Here is an 8,273-nt window from a genome sequence, read left to right on the forward strand (position 1 = left end):
TGTTGAAATACTGTTAGAATTGCATTCTGTCTTGCGTTAACAGGTTAACCCAGGGCGTTAACCGGTTAACACTGTTGAAATACTGTAAAAATTGTATTCTGTCTTGCGTTAACAGGTTAACACTGTTTGAAAAGTGAAAAATTGATATTTAAATATTGTGTACGTTTTGGAATGGAATTATGTGTACATATTGGATGATTGGCCTATATTGGTGAATAATATATTGCATGAATGTGTATGTATGCCATTATTGAATTGTGAAAGGTTTATGATTATGAATGTGTATATGTACCAATTGTGAGTTATGGTGATATGTGGATGTTAAGACGGTATAGGAGGTCTAAATTGCATATGTGTTGGTATGTGTGCATTCATTCATAGCATGGTCAAGCGGTGATCCTTTATTGGAAACAGACGTAGCAGACGTTGATTCTTGATTGGAATCAGGCGTAGTATTAAGCGGTGATCCTTAATTGGAAACAGACGTAGCAGACGTTAATCCTTGATTGGGATTAGGCATAGTATTAAGCGGTGATCCTTTATTGGAAACAGACGTAGGCTTTGGTCTTGTCCGGATCTGAAGCGTGGCTTGGATTCTAGATATTGAATCGGAAAGCGGTGAAACTTTGAGTTCACATTACGGTACCACATGCATAGAGTCACATTGTCTTGCATAGAGTCGTCTATAGTTATGTGATCATTGAATGCATGTATTGTTGTGAGTGTGATGTACATTGAAATATGTGGAATAATTGTCTGTTAATATTATTGACGTGATTATACTAAGTGTGATGAATTCTTAAATTGTGTTTTAATTCATTGTGCCTTATTATGCTATTTCATAATGATTTGGAATTCTCACCCTTTCTGTTTGAATGTTACCTTTACATGGGTATCGTGCAGATACTACAGAGTAGTATTGCTGGAGTAGGTGGACGGTAGCTCACTCAAGATTAGCGAAAGAGTTTCCGTATTTAGTTTGAATTGGTAATGAGTCAATGCTCTGGTCATGTAACACTGGGTAGATTAGCGATGTTGAACTCGTATCTTATTTTGATATGCTTTATGTCATAAATCGTTTTATTCAATTTGAAGTAGTGACCATGGTATGGGACATGGATCATTTTATGAAATGCATGAGTATTCCTTATTTTCCGCTGCGAACGCATATGTTTGAATATTCATGATGATTGGAATGTGTTACTTTAATTGGCCAGGTGTATTGTTGGTTTTTGAAAAGTTTTAAGTTTCGAAAACGTCGATGTGATGCCCTTTTCTTATATGCGTGTTTATTTACTCTGATTATATGCTAAATAATTTGGGGTAGAAAAAGGGGTGTTACATTCGCGACCCATGGCGGATAGTTAGTGACAGCTAGGAAACCAGCATCCAACTGCTTCTGCACTTCCTCTTTAATTTTCATGGCCATCTCAGGTCGCGTTCTGCGCAACTTCTGCTTCACTGGAGGACAATCTGCTTTCAATGGCAACCTGTGCACAACAATATCGGTATCCAACCCTGGCATATCCTGATAAGACCAGGCGAAGATATCAACATACTCTTTCAACAGTGCTACCATTCTGCTCTTGACATTCACCTTCAAAGCAGCCCCAACCTTTACTTCCTTTCTAACCTCCTCGGTACCCAGATTCACAACCTCGACTTGCTCCTCATACGGTTGAATCACCTTCTCCTCTTGCTTCAACAACCTTGCTAATTCCTCCGGCAGTTCACAATCTTCTTCGCCTTCTTCTTCGGCATGATAGATCGGATTGTCAAAGTCATATGAGGGTGTAACAGGATTGTTATCAATGAGATCTGGAGAATGATCGCATCTGCATGAATGTTGATTCATGCATTGCTTTTAGAACCGGAGCGAAGCAAATTAAAAGGAAGAAAAAATGAAAATAAACATTGCCATTTTTATTTTATTTTTATTTAAACTGCAAAAATAAATGAAAAACAGGGAACACCACTTTTAGTGAAAAAACATCCTTTTATTAATGATGCAAATATTGCAAAATGAAACACATGAGGTGGCCCTTACAATGAACCATTACGTTTCGGGCAAAACGCATGGTTTTCATGCAGACAGAATTGAAAAACAGAAATATTACTCTTCACGTAGAGTGACAGTGATGATCTTTTCGGCCTTCCAGTTCTGGATTTCCATTCCTGGTACGCACGGTTTTATCCACGAGTTGAGCTTGCAGTCACTGTCGATCTCTTCACCCACCGCACAGATGTGATCTGAATCTAGCATTCCAGCACTGGTGAACGTGAACGGCTGACGACGTCCTCTATTCTGCCCAAACGAGCCTTGACCCGATTGATAGCCAATCCCGAACCTGTCTTCTTTAGCCGCAATATCTATCATCCTTCCCCAACCTGGGGCCTCTCCATTCTTCACCACTTCCGCAGCCTGTTTGTAAGAAGAAATGGACGGCTTTTTCTCTTCCTTAGCAAAAATGGCATTCTCCACCTTGACAGTTTCGAACGCCTGACTTGGTGTTTCAAATATTTCACCGTCCATTTCCACATATTTGAACGATGACAAGTGGCTGACGAAAATATCTTCCTCCCCACACACTGTTACGACCTGCCCGTCCCGGATATACTTTAACTTCTGGTGCAAAGTCGAAGTTACTGCCCTGTAGCGGTGTATTCGTCGCTATATGATCTATCGATTAAACCATAAGCTAAGAGATACATTGAAATTTCGAGTCGCCACCGCACTTTTATTTATCCAAAGGATTGGCTAAAAAGCGAACAAAAGCCTAAGAAGTTTTACACGTAGAAAACTAATAAAAAGATCAGAGAGTCTGGGTAAGGGGTAAATTACGCAATGGGAAGGTGTTAGGCACCCACTACGTCCTAGGTACTCCTAGGGAGCCCTTTTCACACTTGTTGTGCTAAATTGTTATTTGTTATGACAAAAATATTGTGCAAACATGATTGGGATGGTGAGAAAAGAATATACATGTTTTATTTATTTTTGTGTTATTGTGTTTGAACGGATGAACCCGCTGCCTACGTACCTTCCATCAAAGGTAAGGATCAAAACGCCGTAGTTCGGCTAAAAGATTTCCAAAAGTTGGTGGATTCAGTTTTAAACACAAGCACTGAGGCTTTTCATTATCAATGGGAGAACACTCGACCAAAAACAACATCCACCATGCGAGGATAGCTTCGACGTACTAGAGGGGTTAGCCCTGTTTTCAGTACGGAAGTCTTACTGTCGACTCACTAAGGATAGGCAAGATTTACATCAACCACAAAGATAATTGAAACCTATGGCTAATGTGAAAAGATTAACAATGGACAGAGCCAAAACAAGTGAATGAGTGAAGTTAATTGATTGCGATTATGAAAATGAAGTCAAAGTATGATTAAGATTGATTCAAAGGAGTATTATGAAAATGGAGTTTGAAAAAAGTCAAGGACTGGAGTCCAGGTTTTTAGTTTGAAAAAACATGAAGATGTTTGCACAACACTTATGTCAAGTTTAAAAGGTATAGTGTGAAAAGGTCTAGGACATAATGAATGATGAATGGATGAAATGGAATTGTAAAACTTCTTAGAAGGTTCACTTCTTGAAAACATATAGCAGATGATTCAAGTGTGTCCTTTGGAATAGCAATGGATAATAATAAACAAACAAAGAAGAAAGCGGATATCGGATGCCAATCACTGGTCTTATACCAATCTCCTAAAACAGAATGGGATGTCAGATGCCACTCAATGGTCTTACACTAATCTCCACAGGCAAAGAAATAAAAAGCGGATACCGGATACCAATAGATGGATTTACACCAGTCTCCTAAAACAGAAATGGATATCAGATGCCACTCAATGGACTTACACTAATCTCCACAGAAGAAAACAAGAATGAAACATGGAAGTCAACTGCCAATCTATCTGGACTTAGGTTAACTCCACAGTATGGTCCTAGGAAATCCAATGCCACATTACAGGGACTTACAATGGATCCTCACATACAAGAACAAAAGCAACAATATGATCACAGGAATGCAAATGCCAACTTACAGGGACTTATAATTGCAACCTCTCATACAAACAGATAAAACAAACTATGATCACAGGAAAGCAGATGCCAACTTACAGGGACTTATAACTGCAACCTCACATACAAACCAAACAGATCAAATTATGATCACAGGATAACAGATGCCAACTTGCAGGGACTTATAACTGTATCCTCACATACAAATCAAACAGATCAAATTATGATCACAAGATAACAGATGCCAACTTACAGGGACTTATAACTGCAACCTCACATACAACATCAAACAGATCAAATTATGATCACAGGATAACAGATGCCAACTTACAGGGACTTATAACTGTATCCTCACATACAAATCAAACAGATCAAATTATGATCACAGGATAACAGATGCCAACTTACAGGGACTTATAACTGTATCCTCACATACAAACAGATAAAACAGAAGATATGAGTGACCAATGAGGTCTTACACTCTATCCTTCCATATCACAGGAGCAAATGCCAAAGCAATGGACTTACAATTGTCCTCAATGGGCAAACAACAATGATAGCATCACAAAAAGTAAATGAGATGATCATGCATTAATGGCAATTGATGATGATGATAAATGCATAGCATATAGGCAAGCAAGTGCACATGAAGCAGACAATCAATCAATATCAAACAGCACACTCTATAGCCAAACAAAGGGGGCTCACACAAGAGGGTTTGACTTTAAAAGTCCACTGTAATAGGTGAAGGTCGCTCTTAACCTTGCCATTGAGAGGCTAAGGTGAAGCAGATGAAAAGGAGATGAGGGGTGTGCCTCATTGCTTCAATCTCATATCAGAGAGAGCATCAAAGAAAGTGTGGGAGCTCAGAAAGATGGAGCTCTCTCCACATTATTGACTCGATTAGATCTTGGGTATTTATCTCAATGCTTCAGCCATGTAATGGGAGCAAAGAGAGGACACACTGAATAGTGGGGGATAGATTACTTATCCCTACCTTCCACCAATTGCCTTACTTAAAGGACTTTTCCTGCTTGGGACAATTTTAAACACACACAAGCATTGCCTCTTAAGGAGGACTTCAGACAGTTTGCCCGGTCAAATAACAGACCGGGTCTCCAGACTACATGAAGAAGAAAGGTTTATACCTCAAAGCAAATGCTAAATAGCAAAGCAAGCAAGTTCAAAGAACTTAAGCAACTAAAGTACTTGTTTTTGAAGGAAATTGAAAACAGGGCGGCTTTGATGGTTACAAGCGCAAACAGATGCAGGCCCTTAGTTGGTGATGATATATACGTGATGAAAAGCAGCTTGCGCAAGTCGATTTTCACTTGAAGCAAGAAATGCCATGACTGTAGCTTTGGAGAAAACAGAATGAAGACAAGCTTTACAGTAGGGGAATGGAGGTTCAAAAAGCTTCCAAAAGTTGGTTGGATGATGGAGGAATGAATGTTACTCGAGGGTTTTTGGTGGCTTATGCAGAAATTCACTTTTTAGCAAAATGCACAATGAGAGAGTGAGAGGTTTTCTGGTTGGTGGCTGTGAAAAACTAGGGTTGTTTTGTGCAGAAACAAGGCTTATATATTTCTGTTTTAGGTCCTTAATCCATGTGCTAAATTGGTTTAGTGTGAAATGAAGTATTGGCCATTTTGCTAATTGTGTACAAGTGAACAAAGGAGGTGCAATACTTGGTCGAGTGGGCCTGTGAAATGCTGCAGAAGGACATTTGCAAATGCTGTTTGGTTGTACATGAAAGGCTGTACCTTGCTTTTACTTAAATGAAGCTTATTGCACATTTGCTAATTATGTACAAATGAAGTGGAGGTGTGAAAGTTTGTGGTCGAATGGGCCTTAAACCAGCTGTATACAGACCTTGCTTTTGTTGTTTTTGGTCTGTACCTGCATTGCTCACTTGCTTTTACTCTTATGCTCCCATTTGCACATTTTGCCAAATTTGCATTTTGGTCCATAATGGTGATGTAATGGTGAAATGAACATGGTTTTAAGCTTGGAGCAAATCACAAATGATATATGGAACATTTCCCAATTGGCCAAATCAAGAAAAAGTCAAAGAATCAAAAAGTCAAAGTTTGGTCAAACTTTGAATTTAAATGAAAAAGGTCCAAAAATGCCATTTTGAATGGTAAGGTTTTAGGTCATGAAATTTATATTTTTGGAAAGAGGATGAAAAATGTGGTTTGTAGGAAAAAACCCCACCAAATTTGGCCTTATGGTTTGAGAGATATGGCTCTGTGAAGTTCAAAAATTGGTGAAAATGATTTGATCATATCTTGACAACCACACATGGGATTTGGGAGTTCTTGGACTTTTTGAAAATGGGAAGACAAGATCTTCAACTTTCATGTTGGACAAAAATTCATTTGAAGCTTGTGTCATGATGTAAATTTAAGATCAAAAAGTTTCCATTTTTGGCAGTTGAAATTACAGGTCCACTTGCTATTTCTGGAAAATTTTCTGATTGACTTGATTTTCTTCCATGATGAGGTTGAACATGATAGATGAGGCTTATACAAGCATGAATGAGCTTCTTCAGATCAATTCTATCCACCAAATTATTGATTAAATCAACAGTTGACCAAGTTTGACTTTTCTAGGGTTTTAGGTGACTGAAGCATTTCTGATGAATTCCAAACCCTAATTCCTTGAGACCTTGACTTCAAATGATGTCCCAAGATGTATGAACTTTTGATTATTGATCATGGTGCCCAAATTCTGCAAGAATGGCCACCATCCATTGCTTTGACTAACTATTGGCTGACTTTGACCTAATTGCTTCATCTGCAATCAACAAGGTTAAACTGACAATATTTTTGTACTTTTTGAATGATAAACATATGAAAGCAAAGATATACAAATGCAAAGTATGCTTGGTGATCAAGAAACAACCCACAAGGCAACCTACCCACTAGGAGGGAAGCTAGGGCATGCAATGATCCTTGAGGTCATGATATGATATGATATGGGCCATGAGGGATCTTAGGGCCCAAAATTGGGGTCTTACAGATGCCCCTATTTAAGGTCATTCTAGCCGGAGAAATGAAGTTTAGAAATCTTCATCTCGACGTGGTAGAATGGGCTTAAATAACAGTAATGAGACAAATTTTGGTCCCTAAGAGACCTCATGATGCAAATGTATGCATGCAAAAGACACAAATTCTGTGGGGAATATGATTTACACAGAAGAAAAGACGATCCATCGGAGTAGTACACTCACCAGGAACAGAGACTCTAACAAGACTCTATGGGGATAAACAAAAGAAAAAGAAATGTGTGAATAATACACGACTCCAAACTGGGGAAGATAAAACTGACATAACGTGAACAAGACACGACTCTGATTAGGAAATAACAGAAAAAACAGACAGGAGAACTCACTGGGGAGTGAATAACTCACACTGGGGAAAAGATTTCCAAAGGAAAATAAATCCATTGGAGAGACACAAGCTGACTCCTGAGGAGAAGCAAAAGAAAACTCCACTGAGGGAAGCAACAAAGAAATGAGATGTTACCGGTATAAGGGCAACAAACTCAGGAAGGAACACCAAGGATACCGGTTACTGGGTATATAATAGGTGACCGACCAAAACGTGAATTGGATTTCACTTCCAATACACTCATCATCCTGAAGAGAGCTAGAAAAGCAAACTTGTTTATAGGATGGACATTCAATTCCACAAGGAATATGAATCTTACTCTGAGGGGAAAACAATCAAAAGATTGACTCAAGAGCGCACGAGATATAATATCCATTACCGGCAGACCGTGGATAGAATACTCAGATGAGACATATTATTCATTACCGGCAGACCGTGAATAATATACTCGAAAGGGAAATTATCCTGAACCGGTTACTGGGTTGTTTATAGGATAAGATCCGAAATCGTGAATTGGTTTTCACTTCCAAAACACTCATCATCCAAAACACAAACTGGTTAAAGGATGGCTATTCGATTCTACAAAGAATACGAATCTTACTCGACTGGGGAAGATCAACAAAGGATTCCGACCGAAGAGCGCATGAGACATATTATTCATTACCGGCAGACCGTGAATAATACACTCGCATGGCAAGAAACACCAGGGATACCGGTTACTGGGTATATAATAGGTGATCTGCTGAAACGTGAATTGGTTTTCACTTCCAAAACACTCATCATCCGAAAGGAGGGCTTGAAAAAGCAAATCGACTTACAGGATGGGCATTCGAATCCACAACGGGAAAACGAAT

This window comes from Lathyrus oleraceus, chromosome 3, assembly GCF_024323335.1.
Source record: "Lathyrus oleraceus cultivar Zhongwan6 chromosome 3, CAAS_Psat_ZW6_1.0, whole genome shotgun sequence".
Taxonomy (NCBI): domain Eukaryota; kingdom Viridiplantae; phylum Streptophyta; class Magnoliopsida; order Fabales; family Fabaceae; genus Lathyrus; species Lathyrus oleraceus.